This window comes from Chlorocebus sabaeus, chromosome X, assembly GCF_047675955.1.
Source record: "Chlorocebus sabaeus isolate Y175 chromosome X, mChlSab1.0.hap1, whole genome shotgun sequence".
Lineage (NCBI taxonomy): Eukaryota > Metazoa > Chordata > Mammalia > Primates > Cercopithecidae > Chlorocebus > Chlorocebus sabaeus.
The window spans coordinates 66,659,566-66,683,031 of record NC_132933.1 but is presented as its reverse complement, the minus strand read 5'-3'; the positions used below and the strand labels follow the sequence as shown (position 1 = coordinate 66,683,031).

Genomic DNA, 23,466 nt, shown 5'->3' with positions numbered 1-23,466 from the left:
TATCTTAGTGGAAACTCACGTTAGAAATATAGAAGCTAGCTGTGAGACTGTGTTCTTAAAACTAATGATCTGGATGCATGAAGGGATAAGAATACTTAGTTTAATACATTTTCCAGTGTATATATTTACATGCCGTCTTTAACTTCAAAGCTGTATTCTTTGAACAACTTGTTCTTTAGGAATGAAATAATTTTTCAGAAGGTACCCATGTTAGTGGTGGCAAGATCCATTAAATATTTAAATAGTGTTATTAGGTACATCATAAAAATATATGTAGAATTTGTCTATTTTAAGGTATTTAGCCATATGTCAAATATAAAATGTTGCTAATGTGCTGAGTTGAGGAGACTTTGGTTAACTTTTGAGTAGATTTTTATTGTCATGTAACCTTTTGGGATTCTTTCCTTTTCTTTAAGGAGACAAATGGACGATTGTAACATGAACATTTAAAAATGAAATGTTTGATGGAAACATGAATAAATGGAAACAGATTTGCCTGTCAAAAATTAAATAGCAATATTCTTTGATTAATATCAAAATCTAATCTAAAATAGTTTTAGCCATTTCATGCAGGTGACATCTGTGCTTAAATATAATTTTCTCTCCCTGTTCTGGCATGACGGTTAATTACTTACTCAATGTAGTTCAACATTTAGTTAATAAATATGTCAAGCTTTTTCCTTAGTGTTCTTTTTGCAGAGTTGTGAATTTGCAATTAGTTTTAGATTTACAACATGGTGACAGACAGTGCTGTATAAATAGAGGTTAAACACACAATTTACATATTAATTTCATGATTCATTTATTCAGTTATTTATGGGGATATAGATTGTTTTTAATGTCTGTCCTGTAGTTGTTTCAGGCATGACAAAAGGAATCACTGTAGTAGCAGAGAAGTGATGGTGTCTATATTGAACTACAGGGTGTTGAGAGGAAAATAAGAAAGGTTTGGAAACACAATGATTCATTACCTTTAATACTCTCCGAGAGGCAAGTGAAAAGTAATAATTGATTTTTAAGAAGATTGCATCTGATAATTCTAAAAGTAGGGGAGGAGATAAATTAACCAGCTAGCATAGTGTCTTGCACATAGTAGGAACTAAAATGTTTGTTAAATGGAAGTGAGTTGAAGTTGAGGATCATAATACATTTTTAAGACTGGATAAAACTTAAGTTAAACTTTGAGAATCTTTAAACAAATCTTTTTTAGCTGACTTCTATTAATTGGCCTTGTTTCCTCATGACAGGTGCCCTCATATTTTTAAAATCCTTTTCTTATCCATTATCTATGTAGATTCATTAGATATTCTTGGCCATATTGATGCAATGTCAAACATAGGTTGCAATAAGGAGATTTTCTTCCTGCTTTTTTTTTTTTTTTTAGAAATATCGATATGTCTGAATGATGAAAATAGGCTATGTTATATAATGAAATGAAAACCTGTCAAGTTTGTAGTGGACATAGGTCTGCTTTCAAGATATTTCAAAAAATTCTATTTAAGATAGGTAAACACTGTCTATACTCCTTTTTTGCAATATCAAACTTATGACTAATTAACTTATGGATTTAATCCATAAGTTTAAACCAGATAAAACTTACTAGATACAGTAATATTCCTGAAGCAACTTGTGGTCCTCAAACTGACTTCATGTTGCGCCTGTAAATGGCAACAGCAGTTATTGTGGAGAATACTTAACTTAGTGCTGGGAGATTGACCTTGTTTTCTTCTTGAGAAGATCATGCCCTACAAATTTGATACTCTCAATAACCTCCTCTATGTAGAGGTACAAATGTACCTTCTTTTGACAGTTCAGCAAGGACTGTGGATTACTTTCACAGGCCCCTGAGCTACGTTCTCTGAATAGGTAAAGTACTTTGGGGACATCTTTGTATTACCTATGTACTTTTTCAAGCCACTAGAGTTAGCAATTAGTGCAAGAACCAGAATTTTTTAACTTAAATTCTAGTGGCTGGAAATCATACCAAACCCCAGGAACTGTAAGTTTAATTTAATAAATCTGTACAATATGCATTTGTTTAATCCCTACTTTATTACAAGTCCTCTTACATACTTGCCAAGTCCTTTTTACAAAATCCAAAGATCTCATTTAATCCTTATATACCCTATAAATAGGGCATGATTAAATCTATTTTGCAAATGCAAAATCTGAGCCTCTGGGAGGCTACATGATTTGTTCTGGAGACAATTTTGTGAGGATTGGAACTCAAATGGGTCTGGCTCCAAGAAGTTACCTTTTCTTTCACATCATGGTGTCTCCTATTAAGGGATGGAGTTAATGTGTTTGCAGAGGCACGTAAAGTATCCCAAAAAGTAAAATTGGAGGGTCTAATCCAGGATGTTCCATCTTAAACCTTGGCAACGTTGGCTCAACTCTTACTTAATGTTGCCCAGTCTAAATGATGCTTCCAGTAATTTTAGCAATTTTAATTAAGTCAACAGAATTGATTACTTCCATTACCTGCATTGCCTTTTTTCAGTGGTTCAAATCCAGCTATTTCACATGTTCAGAGCTCCCAAGTGCTTCAGAAAAGTTCTAGGAGCTAAAGAGTTAAATGACTGGTGAGTAAATCTTCACACTTTTTCACACTTCTTTACTCAGTGGTGTCTCAGCATTTTTCTTGAATGCAGCAGTTTCTTATAATTTTACTAGAAATATTAAAACATGTTTCCAGTGAAGGTAATATGCAAATACACGACATGCATTGGATCCCTGAGGTAATCTAATGATATAACGCAGGGAGATTTAGTGAAAAATAAAGTCGTAGCACCAAAACAATTGGTAGTAAAGCTAACAGAAAATTTCAAAAGTCAGTTCTCTGGTTCCTCTTCCCTGATGGCTCTTATCCTCTTCCTTTTTGACTCCATTTTCTACTGCCTTGCTGCTTTCCAAAGAGTGAGGCAGGGATTAAGGCTTGATTTTATCTGGAGACATCTTCTAACCATTTAAAATTCATAGTGAAAATGTAATGGACTTAAAACTGCCAAAAATGATTGACTAGGAGTGAAAGATGAAGAGGAATTTCTAGGAGGAAAAATGCTTAGTGGAGTACATTTCATTCTGTGGCCCATACTTGAAATTATCACTGTCCCCACTTGCTGAGCACCTAATAGGAACTTTCCAAGTTGAGCAAATAGAGGTCAATAAAATAAGCTCCTTCCCATTAATAAAAGTTAGCTTATTATAGCCTTCTGCACTGTGAGCTGTCTTTTCAGCCAATGATTAATGCCACCTAGAGCTTGCGTATGGATGAAAGTTGAAGTAGGGTGAGTGAAGTGATTATTTTCAATAGTAGATTATCTAGAAAAAGACAATTTAATGAATGAACAGGTGGGTTCATTTTTGGCCATATTTCAAATATGGTCTCAAAAGTAAACACTTGAGGCCAGGCACAGTGGCTCACACCAGTAATCCCAGGACTTTGGGATACTGAGGTGGGAGGATTGCTTGAGGCCAGGAGTTTGAAACAGGCCTGTTCAACGTGGCAAGACCCCATCTCTATAAAAGAAAAAATATATACTAGCTGGGCCTGGTGGCATCCCTCTGTAGTTCCAGCTTCTCGGGAGGCTGAGACAGAGGATTGCTTGATCCCAGGAATCTGAGGCTTCCATGAGCCATGATCCTGCCACTGCACTCCAACCTAGGCGATAGAGGGAGACCCTGTCTCAAAACAAAACAAAATAAACAAACAGAAAAATAAACACTTGAAAGCTAAGGACAGGAGAGGGTGCTGAAGCTTACATATTCTTCTCCCATATAGATCCACAAAACTGAATCAGTTGCATTTCTATTTATTTAAATAATTTGCCTATATCAGCAGTGTATTCTTATCTTGGTTTGTAGATGAGTTTCTCTTTTCTTACTGGACATAAAGTTAAATCTCACTTTTAAATCCCTCGAATTTGAAATGTGATGAACAGATGACTACAGGGAGCAGGTGTCAAACAATATTTAAATGACATTTTCAACAAAATAAATATTTGAACCACCCTGTCACATTGGCGATAGAATAATCTGCTCCAAAAAAACAAAAAAATGCCATTCATTGTATACCACCTCTGACATTTGTTCTTCAGGAATTCCTTACAGTTTATCTTCTGAGCTGGAGCCTTTTATCAGCAAAGCAGTTGAACTACAGTGTAAAAAATGGTAATTGAGTATTTTATCAAATGCTTCTAACAAAATGGACTTTGCAACTTGCACATGAAAATTAAAACCATTGGTTGCAGGGATGAACAAATTGGAATGATTCATTATCTGAAATATCAATATGTCACTGTTCAGAAATAAAAAGAAACAAACAATCTCAGTCTCCCTCCACATTAAAACTCCCCCCATCCCATTCCCAGACATATGCACCCAAAGCATACTTAGCTGCAGCCAAAGCAGTGGAACATAAGTACATTTTAATTCTTTGTGCTAGCAAAACCGCTAAAGAAAAAGGAGAAAAAAGCATCATCATAATAGACCAGCTGCTTCAGGACATTATGTAAGGAAAAGAGACAGTAATAAAAGAACCATGTCAAAAGAAAGCAGCTATGAATGTGTACTTCAGTGCTGGTGATTGCAGAAGGAGGATTAAATATAATATATGGGGCAATTTAGAAAAGTGAATTTACTGCTTATGTTTATCACCTAAGTAACCAATGCGTTTAAAATGGGCTTTATCTAACTTATGTAACATAGCTTTAACAAATGGTATTAGAAGAACAGCATTGCAGATTAATTATTTAAATTTTGCATTTATTTAAATGCACCATATGTGTGAGTTCAGGTTGGAAACATGAAGTAGATCAACAACATGAGTGGGAGTGGATGTGTTTTTTCTTGAATTTTATTGAATTGAATATTAAGGTTTTTCTTTTTAAAGAAAAAGATCAGAAATAAAATGGGTAAGAGAGAAACCCTTTTTGTGATTGTTCAAGCTGCTTTTAAAAATGGTGTCTTGACTTTGGGGATGTCATTGAATAAGAATGTTTAACTTCCTTCCAGGCTGCCAGCAGGATGCCATTGTCTGTGCTGTTCTTCTCTGTGTGAATCTAAGAGTTTACTTCTCTCACCCATGAGCACCCATGACTATTCACGAAATACAAATCAAATGGGTTTACATCAGGTAGAAACCTAGACTGGGACCTTTTTTAAGGCATGCAGAAAACAATTAGGGATACCTCTTTAAGTCTGGATAAAGGAAGCTTTATTTTCTTCCCTTATTTCCCTAAAACTTCCATCTCCTTTAGATCTTTTGGATATAAAATTCAAGAGGCAATTGATTGTTAGTTACATGCCAATTGTAGTATAATTTTATGAAGAAGTCGTAGGTAGTTGAATAATATTTTTAAAAACCTGAGGAATCTTCTTCTACTTTCCTTTTTAGCCACATGATTTTCTGTCTATAATTTATGTATAATGCATGCTTAAAATATTTCTCTGAATTAGTTATTGCAAGCAACTTGAAAAACTGGATTTATCTAGAGGGTTTTGTCTAGGTTTGAGCAAAACTAGCAAATTTGTAGGAAAAAAACAAAAGGTAAAATCAAATTACTAACTTGCACTTGGGAGAGAACATTCTGAATGAATGAAAAGTTTGACAGGATATTTTTTAAAGTTATAATTTTCATGTACATTTAGTAACTGGAATTACTCTTTTCTGGCAGCTGTCAGAGACTATTTTAATGAACACATATATGCATACACTTATTGTGGGAAAGTTTTTAAGTAGCCTTTTCTCTCAGATAAGTTAAGCCAACTCAATTACCAGTTTATTTACCGGTTTAATAATGTTTGCAAACTCATTTTTAATAGATAGTATAAAGATATTCAAAATTAGTATCTGTGAAATTGTAGGGTTGTATCCTTTATACTAAAAGCCTGATATCTTTACTAGTTCTGCCCAATACAGGTTAAATGGGTAGTTCAATCTCATGACTTTTTAAAAACCTGAAGATGTTACAAAACTGTTGTCTTATAGTTGAACCAACTCTGTTACTTACTACATGTGTCTGTTTGTGTGAAAAGGCAAAAATCTTTCCCAATACTTCTATTTTTGTATTATAAATAGTATTATTGAAAGAGAGGCATGGTCGTGTTATGAAAGAACTGATGGGCTTAGGCTCCTTTTTCACAGCTCATGGCAGTGTGCTATATAGACTTGTCCCTCACTGTGAAGGCCAATCAATTGATTTCTTTTGGATTGAAGAAAAATAATTCCCAAGTTCTCAGGTCTCTGTGGAAAACATCCTTTATCATTTTTGTTGAAGTACAAACCTAGGGGTAGGATAACAAGAGAACTATAATTAACATCTTCAGCCCTAAAGATGCATGGGCAGTTAGGAGGGGTTCGTGATCTCCGTGGCCATTAGATTCAAAGCCATCTTACAAGTTCTAACCATAAGCTCAGCATTGAAATATACAGAAAATCGGTGCATACTATGAAGAGTGGATACGGCAGTTCCTTGTACTTCCAAGGTTTAATAGAAGCAGTTCTTTTTATAAATGAATACATATAGTTGATGTTATTACGGGACAGATGAGTGGCGAAACAAGATTCTCCCAGTCTTCCTGGAGTGTAAGTGATCTTCTCTTAAGGAAGCATATATATTTAACGCCAATAGTGCACATTATTTATATTCCTAAAACACTAACATCACCCCTTGTATTCTAAAAGGCTTGTTGTCACCTTTTTTTTTCCCCTTTCAGTGCTGACCAATTCTTATAGAGCACAGGTAAAGGGTGAAAGTTTTAAAAAACAGAAAACATTATTTATTTTTATTCTTTAGTGATTAGTTTTTCTTTTTCATTTGTCCTTGAATCATAATCCCAGTGACTTTATATTTTAGTTTTTCAAGAAGTACTATTTGAATAAAGGAAACCTGGTGGGCATACATTATCTTTGAATAAACATTTTGAATACTTGCACATACTATAAAATCAGAGAATATTAATTGTGCCTATTTCTTCTTGCATCTTGTGAAAGAGTTGGTGCCTGTTAAAGTGTATTCCATAGATGCTAAGATCACAGGAAAAAAGAGATGCATTTTATTCTCTTAAGGTGAAACTTTTGTGGAGGAGAGATTTCTGCAAAAAGGGAGGCAAGGGTGGAGATTGGAATGGACACATGCCTGGGATATGGCAGAGCTACCTATAAAATACACATAAATAACATCACATCTGTGTATTATGTAGATAATATTATTAGTTATAGGTATGATCATGTTATTTATGTGTGTAATACAGATAATATGTGTGTGCATGTGTGTATGTGTATGTGTATATATGATTTGTGCCTTTAGGAGTAGGCGAAGAGGCTACTTTTTTACTCTGCATGTAAAACTGAAGGAATTTCAACCAACAAAATGAGCTTGTTCATAACTACTTGAATTTAGAGAAAAAACAGTGGTTTTCAACCTTTATCATGCCTCAGAATCCCCTCAAGGGTTTGTTAAAACACAGATTGCTTGACCCCACCCCCAAAGTTTCTGATTTGCTAGGTGTGGGATAGGAGTGAGACTCTGGATTTCTAACAAGTTCCCAGGCGATGTCCATGCTGCTTATCCAGAGACCACACAGAGAAACACTGTTTTAGAATCAATCTATTATATTTCACTTTCATATTCAGTTTACCTGAACTGTGCTGGAAACACGGGTGTCATACAACTGTAGTTAACAATATGATTTAAAACAATAAATTCCTGAGCTTTAGTTTCCTTATCTGTAGAATGAAGAAATTAGACTTGCATAATTTTGAAGGCCACTGCAAAACTGACATTCTAAAAACATTATAAGATAGTGGCAATGGATACTGTCAAACTATATAGTTTTATCTATTCCGTGTCTTCATGCAAAGTTTCATGCAACATATTGCATGAAAATTTGTAGCTTGATTTGGAGGCAGCATAATCTAATAATTTGTAGGTTCTTGAATCAGACTGCCCGGTTTTGAGTGTTACCTTTGCAGATAACTATGAGTGTGACTTTGGACATGTTACTTAACTTCTCTGGGCCTCGGTTTTCTTAACATGTTGTATGGTCCCTTCCTTGTGGAGTTATGAAAAATAAGTTATACTACACATTAGAAGTGTGTAAAACATGTCCCTGCTCCATAGTAGTGCCATGTAACTATCAGTTACTAATACTATTTGGTAATTATGTACATTTATCTTTTTGAAATGTTTTATAGAATATTGAACTATTGTCTTTGATAGTTAATATATTTTATGGATAAAAAAATAATACTTCTGAAATTATATTTGCTCAATGTTTGAAGCCAGATTTAAATCCATTTAATCAAATTATTTGATTATCTTTAAATTGACAAATGATCATGAGTTTACACTAACGACTAGCTGTGCTGTTGATTTGTAATAGTTGAAATGAATACGTCATTCATTACTGTGGATGAAGTCTTCTGTGTACAGATGTGCAATTATCTGAATATTTAACATCTAAATGTTAAAAAATATTCCTTACGTGCTAGAAAATAGAGATTAGTGAGCATAGCCTTATTTTTTGGAAGCTACTATAGTGATGAGAAAAATGTTCATATAGAAATCTGTGAATATAACAATCTATATAAATATGAATAAGCATCTGAGGATGGTCTTGACTCTTTAAATATTTATTTTGTGTTTATGGAATTTTATGTTTGGAAGATTTTACACACAAAATCTGAAAATTCGAATTCTGGAAATTTCAAAAGCTATTGATTTGTCCTGAGCTTTGTCATTCATGTTATCTTTAGTTTCTTGAAAATCAGTACCTGATATAAAGACTAATGATTTAAATGTCTCTCAAAGATGGATTTGTAGGTCTTTGCATGGGCCAGCAGGCTGTGTGTCTTTGATCAGTTCATTTCATCTTTTAGAGCCCTCAGTTCCCTCATTTGTAAAACGATGTGGTCAGCATCAATGGTTTTAAGGTCCTTCTTAGCCATAATATTCTATAATTCCTATACTATTAATACTGTAAGAAAGTAATCACAGTAATGTGACAAATAGAAATTATTCATGCTTCATTGTCTGCATGTTTTAAAATCATTCCTGGCTTAGGCTTAGTGTCCCTCCCACCCCATTTTCTGATATTAAATGTTATACTTCCATTCATTATAGACCTAAATCTCACTATACATTGGCCGCATGGGTCATATAGATAAAAGAACTTCTCATTACATAAATGGCATAAACATCAGTCTGCCTAGCTAAATTCTGACATCAAAAAATTCTGACACCAAAATTTCTGTCACTATGTGCTAATTGTTTTATGTCTATGTGTTTGTAATTGAGAGAACAGCAGCAGATGAGAAAAATTGTCAGGAAAGAAAAAAGGTCACTAGAAAACCTAAGAAAAAAATTTCCTTCAAGGAGTTTAGTGATTTCAAATTTGTGTGTGAAAAGAGCTGGGTTAAATTCATTTTATTATGTGGCAAAGTGCCATAATATAACAGGCTTCCTTAATTGTTTAATTCATGTAATGAAAAAATAACAGTCTCAAATTCCTTGTGTTCTTTGAGAAAAAGTAATCATAGTAAATAATAGTTAACATTCATTGAGTGCTTACTATGTGCCAGGAATTCTTCTAAGTGCTTTGTACCTATTAACTCATTTAAGCCTCCCAACAAATTTTGAGCTAGGTCTCAAAATCATCTCCATTTTTCAGATGAAGCACAAAAATGCAAAGCAACTTAACCAATGCCACATGGGAGATCAAAAGTGAATCTTAAAAATTTTTTTTTTCATTCATTAAAAACTTATTTTATTTTATTTTATTTTATTTTTTGAGATGGAGTCCCGCTCTGTCACCTAGGCTGGAGTGCAGTGGTGAGATCTCAGCTCACGGCAATCTCTGCCTCCCAGGTTCAAGGGATTCTCGTGCCTCACTCTCCCAAGTAGCTGGGATTACAGGAGGCACTACCACGCCCAGATAATTTTTGTATTTTCAGTCGAGACAGGGTTTCACCATGTTGGCCAGGCTGGTCTCGAACTCCTGACCTCAAGCTATCTGCTTGCCTCAACCTCCCAAAGTGGTGGGATTACAAGTGTGACCCACCAAGCCTGGACAATTTATTTTAATTTTTGTGGGTACATAGTAGTGTATATATTTATGGGGTGCATGAGATGGTTTGATACAGGCATGCGATCTATAATAATCACATCTTGTAAAATGGAGTATCCATCCCCTCAAGAATTTATCCTTTGTGTTACAAACAGTCCAGTTACCCTCTTTTAGTTATTTTAAAATGTAGAATTAAGTTACTTTTGACTATAGTCACCCTGTTGTGCTATCAAATACTAGGTGTTATTCAATTCTTTCTAACTTTTTTTTTTGTGCCTATGAACCATCCCTATCTACCCCTCCCCGCCCCCCAACTACCCTTCTCAGCCTCTGGTAGCCAGCCTATTCTCTATGTTCATGAGATCAATTGTTTTGATTTTTAAATCCCACAAATATGTGAGAACATGTGATGTTTGCAATGTTTGTCTTTCTGTGCCTGGCTTATCTCATTTAGCGTAATGAACTCCAGTATTATCCCGTGTCGTTGCAAATGACAGAATCTCTTTATTTTTTGTAGCTGGATAGAACTCCTTTATGTATATGTACCACATTTTCCAACTTTCTAAGAACCTGTTGATGACAACTTTGAGGACTTACTCTATAAGTGTTGCTGAAAGCGCTTTAGCCTACTAACATATTAGGCTTGATTGAGCTTTTGACAGCTAAATTCTACACATCACATAAAGGGACAGTCCACTGGCATGTATTTTAGTGACTCAGACAGAAGTATAACAATTTTTTAAAGTGCAAGATCTGATAATACTGGTAATCAAATTTCACACTTAAGAGAATATGCTGTTCTTCAAGGGCAGGGAGGAAATTTTCTGAAGAAGTCATATAAAGAACTCAACAATTGACTAGATATATCATTATTATTATTTTAACCTCCATTCTTGGGATCTGGCATGTCCTTTTACCAAAGGCAGGGCTGAAACTTAGAAGTATATTACAATGAAACAAATATTACATAGAAATGACATGTTAGAACCTACTTTTGGTCTCTAATGAAGTTCTTTGAGATTTGTCATTTTGTGTTAAAAAGTACTCTGAGAGCTTTTAGGGCATTGCTGTTTGGTTTTATATATTCACTATTATTGTCAGTAAGGATAACATTTTTAAGCTAATAAGATGACTGATTCGAAGTATAAGGCTTTCAGAAAAGTGAATAGAAAACAATTCTTCACCCACTCCTCAAAGCAGGAAACTAAGATAAGATTCATATTTTAATTATGTATTTTTTTTCCTAAAGAGTTAACCACCTTTTACATGTATTTTGTCATTCAGATGATTCTTCAATTGGGTTGACTTGGCTTGGGGGTGGGGATACATACAGATTGTAGAAATCCACATTTCCAAATGGTTGTGTTTTGGTCAGAGTAAAGTTGAGTGACTTGCTGAACTTTGAAGGCGGATATTGGAACCTAGTTCTCCTGATTCCTAAACAAATACTCTGTTCTTTAGACTTTGACACAAAATATGGCTTTGAGTGGTAATGCCTTTGTTTCTACACTGATATTGAATATAGATAAGAGACAACACATAGATTGCTTTTTGAGACTATAGCAGGGGACTTCTGAGAATGGAACAAGTGCAAGGGAAAATAAGGCAATGATCATCAAGTACATTTCGCCATACACACACTTGAGAATAGCTCACACGCTACAAAAGACTTATGAGTCAAGTGTAGTATTTCAGCACCTTTAGACATCACTTGGACTAAAAGATATGGTTAGATAGAGGTGGGATTTGTTTCATGCCAGATTTTTTATAAGCTTTATGAGGTTAATTCCTCAATAGTCATTGATTTGGATGCTTCAAAGTCACAAACAGGTTATCAAAACCTTCCACCTTTTATATTTTCTACAGATCTTAGAAATTTTTCTTTTAATTTACTTATAATTGCTCTTGCCAAATGCATTGTTATATTTGGATAATGGAAAGACAGGGTGTAGACTTAACTGTATATAAAATATTGTGTCTCCATCTGGTTTCAGAGTGTACAGATTACATCTGTGTTTCACTTTATTATATGAGTGAATGCAGATATTCTTTTCTGACTGCTGGTGGGTCCCCAGTAGAGGGAGAAATCACTTCTTTTTAAAAGAAATAAAAATAAATTAATATTTAGATAGACATCTGTAATATCTTTCATTTGAATCCATCAGTTAATTAACTGTATCTTGGTTGTCGATTATGTGGCCACCCTATAAAAGATATTGTATGGGAAATTTCTAAGAAATATAAGACATTTTGGCACTTACAGAACTCATAGTCTTTTATAAGAGTCAAGATGTACAAAAAAATTAGAGTACACAGCAACTCTATAACAAATAAGTGCCAAATAATGTACTATAGAGAACAAGTGCTACAGGAAGTCGGAGAAAAGATTGATAAAAGAGAGGACCATCAAGGCTCTTCAAGAATTAGCTTGTTAATCCAGTCTGTCACTGATGGACATTTGGGTTGATTCCAAGTCTTTGCTATTGTGAATAGTGCTGCAATAAACATACGTGTGCATGTGTCTTTATAGTAGCATGATTTATAATCCTTTGGGTATATACCCACATATACACCATGGAATACTATGCAGCCATAAAAAAGGATGAGTTTGTGTCCTTTGTAGGGACATGGATGCAGCTGGAAACCATCATTCTTAGCAAACTATCACAAGAACAGAAAACCAAACACCGCATGTTCTCACTCATAGGTGGGAACTGAACAATGAGATCACTTGGACTTGGGAAGGGGAACATCACACACCGGGGCCTATCATGGGGAGGGGGGAGGGGGGAGGGACTGCACTGGGAGTTATACCTGATGTAAATGACGAGTTGATGGGTGCTGACGAGTTGATGGGTGCAGCACAGCAACATGGCACAAGTATACATATGTAACAAACCTGCACGTTATGCACATGTACCCTAGAACTTAAAGTATAATAATAATAATAAAAAAAAAGAATTAGCTTGTTTGACTCTCTGACAATGTTAATGCTGTTGTTTCAGCCTTATAGGGCAGCCCCTCAGTGTTCCCTGCTTAAATTTCTATTTGAAATATTTCAAGGCAAATTCAAATTCCATCTTTTCCATGAATCCACATAGTCAGATTTGATTTTTCCTTTTCTGTACACAGAATATTATAATACAAGTTTTTCTACAATATATTTGCCTTTAGTTTCTATCGCAATACTTTGCTGATAGCAGAATTTCAATAAATGTTATATTCGATGGAACTATTAAAGATGAGAATTGTAAAGAAGCTGAGACATGAAAGATGAGTAGAAATTGGTTGAGCAGGGAGAGGTAAGGAACACAGCCATGGGGGTGCAAATGAATTTGGTGATGGTAGAAGCAGTAAGGAACACTACATTCCAAAATGTACATTTTGATTTGGGTCTAATAAAAGCATTTTTAAACTTTCCATTCTACTCTCAGAATCAAGAAATTTTAATGCCAGAACTAAAATATGTTACCTTAACTTTTATCATGCCCTTGTTAAAATAGTTTTATAAAAGGATCAGTGTATTTCCAACTTTCCTTCCTCAAATAATACCTACTGCATACACTAAATATACTTTTTGATTTGTACAAATTTGTGGGGTACAAGTGCAATTTTGTTATATGCATAGATTGTGTAGTGGTGAAGTGAGGGCATTTAGGGTATCCATCACCTTAATAATGTACATTGTACCCATTAAGTAATTTCTCATCCCTCACCCCCTGCCCAGCTCCCCATGCTTCCCAGTCTCCAGTGTTTATTATTCCATACTTTGTGGCCCTGTTTACACATTATGTAGCTCTCACTTATGTGAGAACATGTGGTATTTGACTTTCTATTTTTGAGTTGTTTCACTTAGGATAATGGCCTCCAGTTCCATCCATGTTGCTGCAAAACACATGATTTCATTCTTTTTAATGGCTGAATAGTATTCCTTTGAGTGTGTGTGTGTGTGTGTGTGTGTGTGTGTGTGTGTATAACATTTTCATTATCTAATTACTTGTTGATGGATGCTTTGGTTGATTTCATATCTTTGCTATTGTGAATAGTGCTGTAAATATACTATTTTAACAGAGGGAATTTTGAGAAAAATGAGAAAAATGTCAAGATAACAAAATTTAACTTGGATTCAGAGAGAACTAAAGGGTAGCAGTGCCTCACACTCCCTGCAAGTAGCTAGAGTTTACAGGTAAGACAACAGCAGCAACAGCAGCAGCAACAACGATGAGAAAAATAGCTTTGTATAAAAACAACCAGGAAGAAAACATCTTTGTGCGAGCATTACTAAGGTAATTTTAGATTGGAGTAGATTGGACACCTGATAAAAGGAATAGAGAGGTCTCTAGTTCTTTCTGAGGAAAAGTAAAAATGTTAAAACTAGTCACATTGAGGAGGGACTGAGGTTACATTCCTGTTGATTTGAATTGTATGGATCAATTTAGAAGTCCGCTCAGGTGAGGTGGTCTACGTCAGAGAAAACAAGTCCCTATAAAGGTTTACTTGATGATTCCATATAATAAGATTAGTTGAAAATTGTTTTTTTAATGAAGAAAATATTTCTCTAACATTTTAAATACTATCAGATCTCTCAATGGGATAATGTAGCTTTTAATCAATATACCAGCAAATCGGTGGCCCTCTTGGTTTATGTTGTATCTGTTGACTGCATTGTAGTTATATTTTTGGGAGGAAAGAAATCTAAAGATTTTTAATGCTGATAGGACCACCAAAGAGATTTCCCTTCTTCCCAAGTTGTTTCCTTCCTTTGTAAGAAAGATGACAACCAAATGGGAGACATGCAAATGACCCCATGCCACTCAATAGACAAACCAATTATATGATAATAGTTTTTTTAAAAATGCATTCATGTTTCTGTTTCCATTCATAGACTTCTTTGTAGTACCCCAGTTTTCTACATGTACATTTCACAAGAACAAAATTGTAGAAATAAAAAATTGTGTATTTTTTACCATGAATAATTAGATGTTTGTTCCCAGAAGTCCCTATTTATCTTTAATGTTCAATTTATTCTATACATTAATTTACTATTTGTTTATTTTAAACTGAGCCTTTTTCCTGTGAAATCTCACACTTTATTTGAATAGGATGTCCAGCCAGTTTTCTTAGGATTTGCATGACTTGCTGGTTGTTAATTATATTGTAATTGAATCTTTCTGACCTACGTTTAGCACACTTGCATTGTTACATATTTAGTAATGCTTTACTTAGTCTTCTGAAAGAGTACATCTATTCCCCTGGTTCCTAACAAGAATGCAGTCTATGACTAATTGGGGTAAAAAAAGTTTCCTTTCAAGCAAATATTCCACCAGACAAAATGAAAAAATTATTAAAAAGAGTTTCAGCATATTACCACCTACATTTTCTCCAGATAAACAAAAATGTGTTTTGATATAAATGTAGTCAATATGGGATGTGATGATTTTTGAGAGATCTATAGTATTACGGTTTTGTGGGGAATAAAAATCATTCACCAGAAAACAAGCCAGGCTCTTGATATTAGTAACTTTTCAGAAAATAAAAAATACTTTGCTTTTCCAAATTTTATCATTCTGGTCTAATGGGATTACACCTCAATTCACATTTAAGAGCAAACCAGTGGATCACAGAAATAATATGCTTGTTCCTTTAGAATTTATTTGAACGTTCAGAGTACTTTCTTTTGATCTTTACAGAATGGGCATTTTAAATGTAGATATCCTATTTAGGTAATTTTATATTTTTCCTTTAGGGAACATTATTTGCATGCATTCGGTGCTAGAAGTTTCAAGGTCAGCATTTCTTGCACTGTTGTAATAGTCCCAACAGAAAGATAAATATATATTGACTGAGGCTGGAGTTCTAGTTCTTTCAGTTGCTGAAGGTCAACAGTCCCTTTGAGATACTCTCCAACCTTCAAATATCTATAGGTTAAATTACTGATGAATCACTGTACTCTTCTAAATGGAGGAAACCGACATTGTACTGGGAAGCAGACCTATGTATTGTGTGTTTTGACTGTTGTAATTTTGAACAAGATAGGAAGCAATTTCAATCCAGGCCTGGTTCCAAAACTTTATGAAAATGATTTCAAAACTGACCACTGAGGCTGAATATTACTAGCCAAAAAGATTTAGGGGCATCATTTCTTTGGTATATTTAAATTGTAACTTTGTCATAGGATTTATTTAGAATGAGCTAATAACGTTAAAGTCTAAAGTATGTTAACAATTAAATTATTTAGGTAGTGAAGGCATGTTTGATACAGTTGGGAGTGTTGGAGGAAGAATTAATGAAAACAGTGAATAACAATAAAAAAGATCACTATAAAGTTATCTTCAATGAATGCAAAACGATCTGAAGCTTGAGGAAACCACATGGGCCAGAGTATTGAAAGCAGCACAGCAAAACATAGTGAAAGTAAATGAGACACTTGACTTTTGCACATTTCCACTGGCATATTTTAGAGAATATGATCCCTGCAAGCCAGGGTTAAGAGAACTAAATGAACTAAATAGGCAGAATGAAGGAGAATGTATTGCAACAGCTGCTTAATTATTTTCTCCTGTTTTACATATAATGAAGCAATATGCTACAAGGGATTTATACCACAAACTTTGTTATAAAACTTAAAACTTCTTTTTAATTCAGTAAAATTTAAATTACAGAAAGTTAATTCCATAGCTATGTTCAGCTATTTTTCTTTCAAAAATGAATTCATGTACAGGGAATTACAGTTTGATTATTGTTTGATACTAATTTAGAATCATTTAAATTGAAATTTTGTTTTTTTAACCTTTAAAGTTTTTAATTTTAATTTTTGTGGGTACATAGTAGGTATATATATTTATGAGCTACATTAGATGTTTCGATCCAGGCATACAATGTGAAATAAGCACATCATGGAGAATGAGGTGTCCATCCCCTCAAGCACTTAATATTTCAGTTTTAAACAATTGAATCACTCTCTTTAAGTTATTTAAATATGTACAGTTAATTTATTATTGACTCTAGCCACCCTGTTGTGCTATCAAATAGAAGGTCTTATTCATTCTTTCTATATCTTCTGTACCCATTAACTGTCGCCACATCCCCCTTACTCTCCCACTACCCTTCCTGGCATCTGGAAACCGTCCTTCTACTCTCTGTATTCATGAGTTCAATTGTTTTTATTTTTAGATCCCACAAATAAGTGAGAACATGCGATGTTTGTCCTTCTGTGCCTGGCTTATTTCACTTAACATAAAGATCTGCAGTTCCATCCATGTTGTTGCAAATGACAGGCTCTCTTATTCATTTTTATTGCTGAATACTATTCCATTAGTATATATCTACCACATTTTCTTTATTCATTCATCTCTTGATGGACACTTAGGTTGATTCCAAATATTAGCTGTTGTAAACAGTGCTGCAACAAACACAGGAGTGCATATATCTCTTTGATATACTGATTTCCTTTCTTTTGGGTACATACCCAGCAGTGAGATTGCTGGATCATATGGTAGCTTAAACTGTTCTCCATAGTGGTTGTACTAATTTACATTCCCACCAACAGTGTACGAGGGTTCCCTTTTTTCCATATCCTCACTAGCATTTGTTATTGCCTGTCTTTTGAATATAAGCCATTTGAACTGGGGTGAGATGATATATCATTGTAGTTTTGATTTTCATTTCTCTAATGATCAGTGATGCTAATCACCTTTTCATGTGCCTGTTTGCCACTTGGATGTCTTCTTTTGAGAAATGTCTATTCAAATACTTTGCCCATTTTTGATCAGATTATTAAATTTTTTTTCTATAGAGTTGTTTGAGCTCCTTATAATTAATTAATCCCTTGTCAGATGGGTGGTTTACAAGTATTATTATTATTATTATTATTATTAATTATTATTAATTCTTATTAATCCTTTGTCAGATGGGTGGTTTTCAAATATTTTCTACCATTCTGTGAGTTATGTTTTCACTTTGCTGATTGTATTCTTTGCTGTGTAGAAGCTTTTTAACAAGCTGTGATTCTATTTGTTCATTTTTGCTTTGGTTGCCTGTGCTTGTGGGGTATTGCTCAGGAAGTTTTTGCCCAGACCAATGTCCTGGAGATTTTCCCCAATGTTTACTTGCATTATTTTCATATTTTGAGGACTTAGGTTTGTCTTTAATCATTTTGATTTCACTTTTATATATGGCAAGAGATAGAGATCTGGTTTCATTCTTCTGCATGTGGATTTCCAGTTTCTCCAGCACTCTTTATTGAAGAGACTGCCTTTTCCCCAGTGTATGTTCTTGGTACCTTTGTCAAAAATGAGTTAATTGTAGGTGTGTGGATTTGTTTCTGGCTTCTCTATTCTGTTTCATTGGCCTATGTGTCTGTTTGTATGCCAGTACCATGCTGTTTTGGTTCCTATAGCTTCGTAGTGTAAAATTTGTAGCTAGGTAATGCGATTCCTTGAGTTTTGTTCATTTTGATTAGCATAGATTGGGCTATTCTGGGTCTTCTGTAGTTCCAAAAAAACTTCAAGATTTTTTTTTTCTATTTCTGCAAATAATGTCATTGGTATATTGATAGGGATAGCATTGATTCTGTAGATTGCTTTGGGTAGTAGGGATATTTTAGCAATATTGAGTCTTCCAATTTATATACATGGAATATCTTCATTTTTTGATGTCCTCTTCAATTTCTTTTATCAGTCTTTTATAGTGTTTATTATAGTGGTCTTTTAGTTTTTTGGTTAAGTTAATTTCTAGGTATTTAATTTTATTTGTGGCTATTGTAAACAGATAACTGTTTTGATTTCTTTTTCTGATTGTTCACTGTTGGCATATATTTGGTGGGTGCAAATGTAATTATGGTTTTTGCATTGTTGGAATTTGCCATTTGATATTGGAATACATTCTTAAATGAATGTGATTGTGTTATACATCATTTTAATGGGCATTTATTGCTTTATGTCTTTTTGATAATGACATTACTTGCTGTTTATTTTAAATTTATTTTAGACTGGAAATGATGTTAGACAAAAAAACAAATTCAAGTGATTTTCTTATTTGAGTTAAAAATGGGTTGTAAGGCAGCAGAGACAACTCGCAACATCAACAATGCATTTGGCCTAGGAACTAGTAACAAACGTACAGTGCAGTGGTGATTCAAGAAGTTTTGCAAAGGAGAGGAGAGTCTTGAAGATGAGGAACATAGTGGCCAGCTATTGGAAGTTGACAACAAACAATTGAGAGCAATCACTGAAGCCAGTCCTTTTACAACTACACGAGAAGCTGTGGAAGAACTCAATGTCCACCATTCTATAGGAATTTGAAGCAAATTGGAAAGGTGAAAAAGCTCGATAAGTGGGTGTCTCATGAGCTGAGCAAAAACAAAAAAATTGTCATTTTGAAGTGTGGTTTTCTCCTATTCTATGCGACGACAATGAACTATTTCTCAATCGGATTGTGACGTGTGACAAAAAGTGGATTTTAGACAACAACTGGAGACAACCAGCTCAGTGGTTGAACCAAGAAGATGCTCCAAAGCACTTCCCGAAGCCAAACTTGCACCCGAAAAAGGTCATATGGTTACTGTTTGGTGGTCTGCTGCCAGTCTGATTCACTACAACTTTCTGAATACCGGCGCAACCATTATATCTGAGAAGTATGCTCAGCAAATCGATGAGATGACCTGAAAACTTCAGTGCCTGCAGCTGTCATTAGTTAACAGAGGGACCCAACTCTTCTCCATGACAACTCCCGAGTGCACGTCGCACAACAAATGCTTCAAAAGTCGAACCAATTGGGCTACAAAGTTTTGCCTCATCTGCCATGTTTATCTGACCTCTCACCAACTGACTACCACTTCTTCAAGCGTCTTGACCACTTTTTGCAGGACAAATGCATCCACAACCAGCAGGATGCAGAAAATGCTCTCCATGTGTTTGTCGAATCCTGAAGCATGGATTTTTATGTTACAGGAATAAACAAGCTTCTCATTGGCAAAAATGTGTTGATTGAAATGGTTCCTATTTTGATTAATAAAGATGTGTTTGAGCCTAGCTAAAATAATTTAAAAATTCACGGTCCAAAACCACAATTACTTTCATACTAACCTAATAGAAATGCTACTGACTTATGGAGTTTCTTTTATACCCCAGTGGCACCTGGAACGCCAGCGGGACAGAACTGTTCACTCCCCTGGAAAGGGGGCTGAAGTCAGGGAGCCAAGTGGTCTAGCTCAGTGGATCCCACCCCCATGGAGCCCAGCAAGCTAAGATCTATTGGTTTGAAATTCTCACTGCCAGTACACAGTCTGAAATCGACCTGGGATGCTCGAACTTGGTGGGGGAAGGGACATCCACCATTACTGAGGCTTGAGTAGGCGGTTTTCCTCTCACAGCATAAACAAAGACACCAGAACCACAACACTTGAAGTGGGCGGAGTGAGCCACAGTTCTGCAAAACTGCTGTAGCCAGACTGCCTCTCTAGATTCCTCTTCTATGGGCAGGGCATCTTTGAAATAAAGGAATCAGCCCCAGTCAGGGCTTACAGATAAAACTCCCATTTCCCTGGGACAGAGCACCTGGGGGAAGGGGTGGCTGTGGGTACAGCTTCAGCAGACTTCAGCATTCCTGCTTGCTGGCTCTGAAAAGAGCAGCAGATGTCCCAACACAGTTCTTGAGCTCTGCTAAAGGACAGACTGCTTCGTCAAGTGGGTCCCTGACCCTAGTGCCTCCTGACTGGGAGACACCTCCCAGCAGGGGGAACAGACACCTCATACAGGAGAGCTCTGGCTGGCATCTGCTGGGTGCCCCTCTGGGATGAAGCTTCCAGAGAAAGGAACAGGCAGCAATCTTTGCTGTTCTGCAGCCTCCGCTGGCAAATACCCAGGCAAAGAGGGTCTGGAGTGGACCTCCAGTGAACTCCAGCAGACCTGCAGCAGGGGGTCCTGTTAGAAGGAAAACTAACAAACAGAAAGGAATAGCATTAACATCAATAAAAAGGACGTCCATGTAGAAACCCCAACATCAAAGATCAAAGGTAGATAAATCCACGAAGATGACGATAAACCAGCACAAAAAGGCTGAAAATTCCAAAACCACAACGCCTTTCTCCTACAAAGGATCGGAACTCCTTGCCAGCAAGGGAACAAAACTGGACAGAGAATGAGTTTTACGAATTGACAGAAGTAGGCTTCAGAAGATAGGTAATAACAAACTCCTCTGAGCTAAAGGAGCATGTTCTAACACAATGCAAGGAAGCTAAGAACCTTGAAAAAAGGTTAGACAAATTTCTAACTAGAATAACCAGTTTAGAGAATAACATAAATGACCTGATGGAGCTGAAAAACACAGCATGAGAACCTCGTGAAGCATACACAGGTATCAATAGCTGAATCGATCAAACAAAAGAAAGGATATCAGAGATTGAAGATCAACTTGGATTATGGAAGTATTTGAAAAGACCAAACCTACATTTTACTGGCGTACCTGAAAGTGATGGGGAGAATAAAAACAAGTTGGAAAACACTCTTCAGGATACTATCCAGGAAAATTTCCCTAATCTAGCAAGACAGGCCAACATTCAAATTCAGGAAATAGAGAGAACACCACAAAGATACTCCTCGAGAAGACCAAACCCAAGACACATGATTTTCAGATTCACCAAGGTTGAAATGAAGGAAAAAATGCTAAGGGCAGCCCGAGAGAAAGGTCAGGTTACCCACAAAGGGAAGCCCATCAGACTAACAGCAGATCTCTCTGCAGAAACCCTGTAAGTCAGAAGACAGTGAGGGCCAATATTCAACATTCTTTAAGAAAAGAATTTTCAACCCAGAATTTCATATCCACCTGAACTAAGCTTCGTAAGCAAAGGAGAAATAAAATCCTTTCCAGACAAGCAAATGCTGAGAGATTTTATCACCACCAGGTCTGCCTTACAAGAGCTCCTGAAGGAAGCACTAAACATGGAAGGAAAAAACTGGTACCAGCCACTGCAAAAACGTACTAAATGGTAAAGACCATTGACACTATGAAGAAATCGCATCAACTGTGGGCAAAAAACCAGGTAGCATCATAACGACAGGATCAAATTCACACATTACAATATTAACCTTAAATGTAAATGGGCTAAATGCCCCAGTTAAAAGACACAGACTGGCAAATTAGATAAAGAGTCATGACCCATTGAGGTGCTGTATTCAGAGATCAATGCAACAAGAAGAGCTAACTCTCCTAAATATATATGCACCAAATACAGGAGCACCCAGATTCATAAAGCAAGTTCTTAGAGACCTACAAAGAGACTTATACTCCCACACAATAATAGTGGAATACTTTAAAACCCTACTCTCAATATTAGACAGATCGATGAGACAGAAAATTGGGAAGGATATTCAGGACTTGAACTCAGCTCTGAACCAAGCAGACCTAATAGACATCTACAGAGCTCTCCACCCCAAATCAGCAGAACATACTTTCTTCTCAGCACCACATCGCACTTATTCTAAAATTGACCACGTACACACACACACACACACACACACACAAAATTTCAGGTCAATATCCCTGATGAACGTCAGTGTGAAAATTCTCAATAAAATACTGGCAAATAGAATCCAGCAGCACATCAAAAAGCTTATCCACCACGATCAAGTTGGCTTTGCCCTTGGGATGCAAGGCTGGTTAAACATACACAAATTAATAAATGTAATCCATCACATAAACAGAACCAGTGACAAAAACCACATGATTATCTCAATAGATGCAGAAAAGGTCTTTGATAAAATTCAACACACCATCATGCTAAACACTCTCAATCAACTAGGTATTGATGGAACATATCTCAAAATAATAAGAGCTATTTATGACAACCTATAGCCAGTATCATACTGAATGGTCAACAGCTGGAAGCCTTCCCTTTGAAAACCTGCACAAGACAAGGATACCCTCTCTCACCACTCCTATTCAACATAATATTGGAAGTTCCAGCCAGGGCAGTCAGGCAAGAGAAGGAAATAAAGGGTATTCAAATAGGAAGAGAGGAAGTCAAATTGTCTCTGTTCGCAGATGGCATGATTGTATATTTAGAAAACCCCATCGTCTCAGCCCCAAGTCTCTTTAAGCTGATAAGCAACTTCAGCAAAGTCTCAGGATACAAAATCAATATGCAAAAATCACAAGTATTCCTATATACCAATAACAGAGAAACAGAGAACTAAATCATGAGTGAACTCCCATTCACAGTTGCTACAAAGAGCATAAAATTCCTAGGAATAAAATTAACAAGGGATGTGAAAGACTTTTTCAAAGAGAACTGCAAACCACTTCTCAAGGAAATAAGAGACAACACAAACAAATGGAAACACATCCCATGCTCAGGGATAGGAAGAATGAATATCTTGAAAATAGCCTTCCTGGCCAACG

The 23,466-nt window shown here is 35.6% G+C and overlaps 1 protein-coding gene across 6 annotated transcripts in view; it reads left to right on the top strand.

The window, feature by feature from the left end:
- Positions 1 to 23,466, top strand: part of DACH2 (dachshund family transcription factor 2) — a 676,255-nt gene that overhangs the window by 125,963 nt on the left and 526,826 nt on the right. The window lies entirely within an intron of this gene.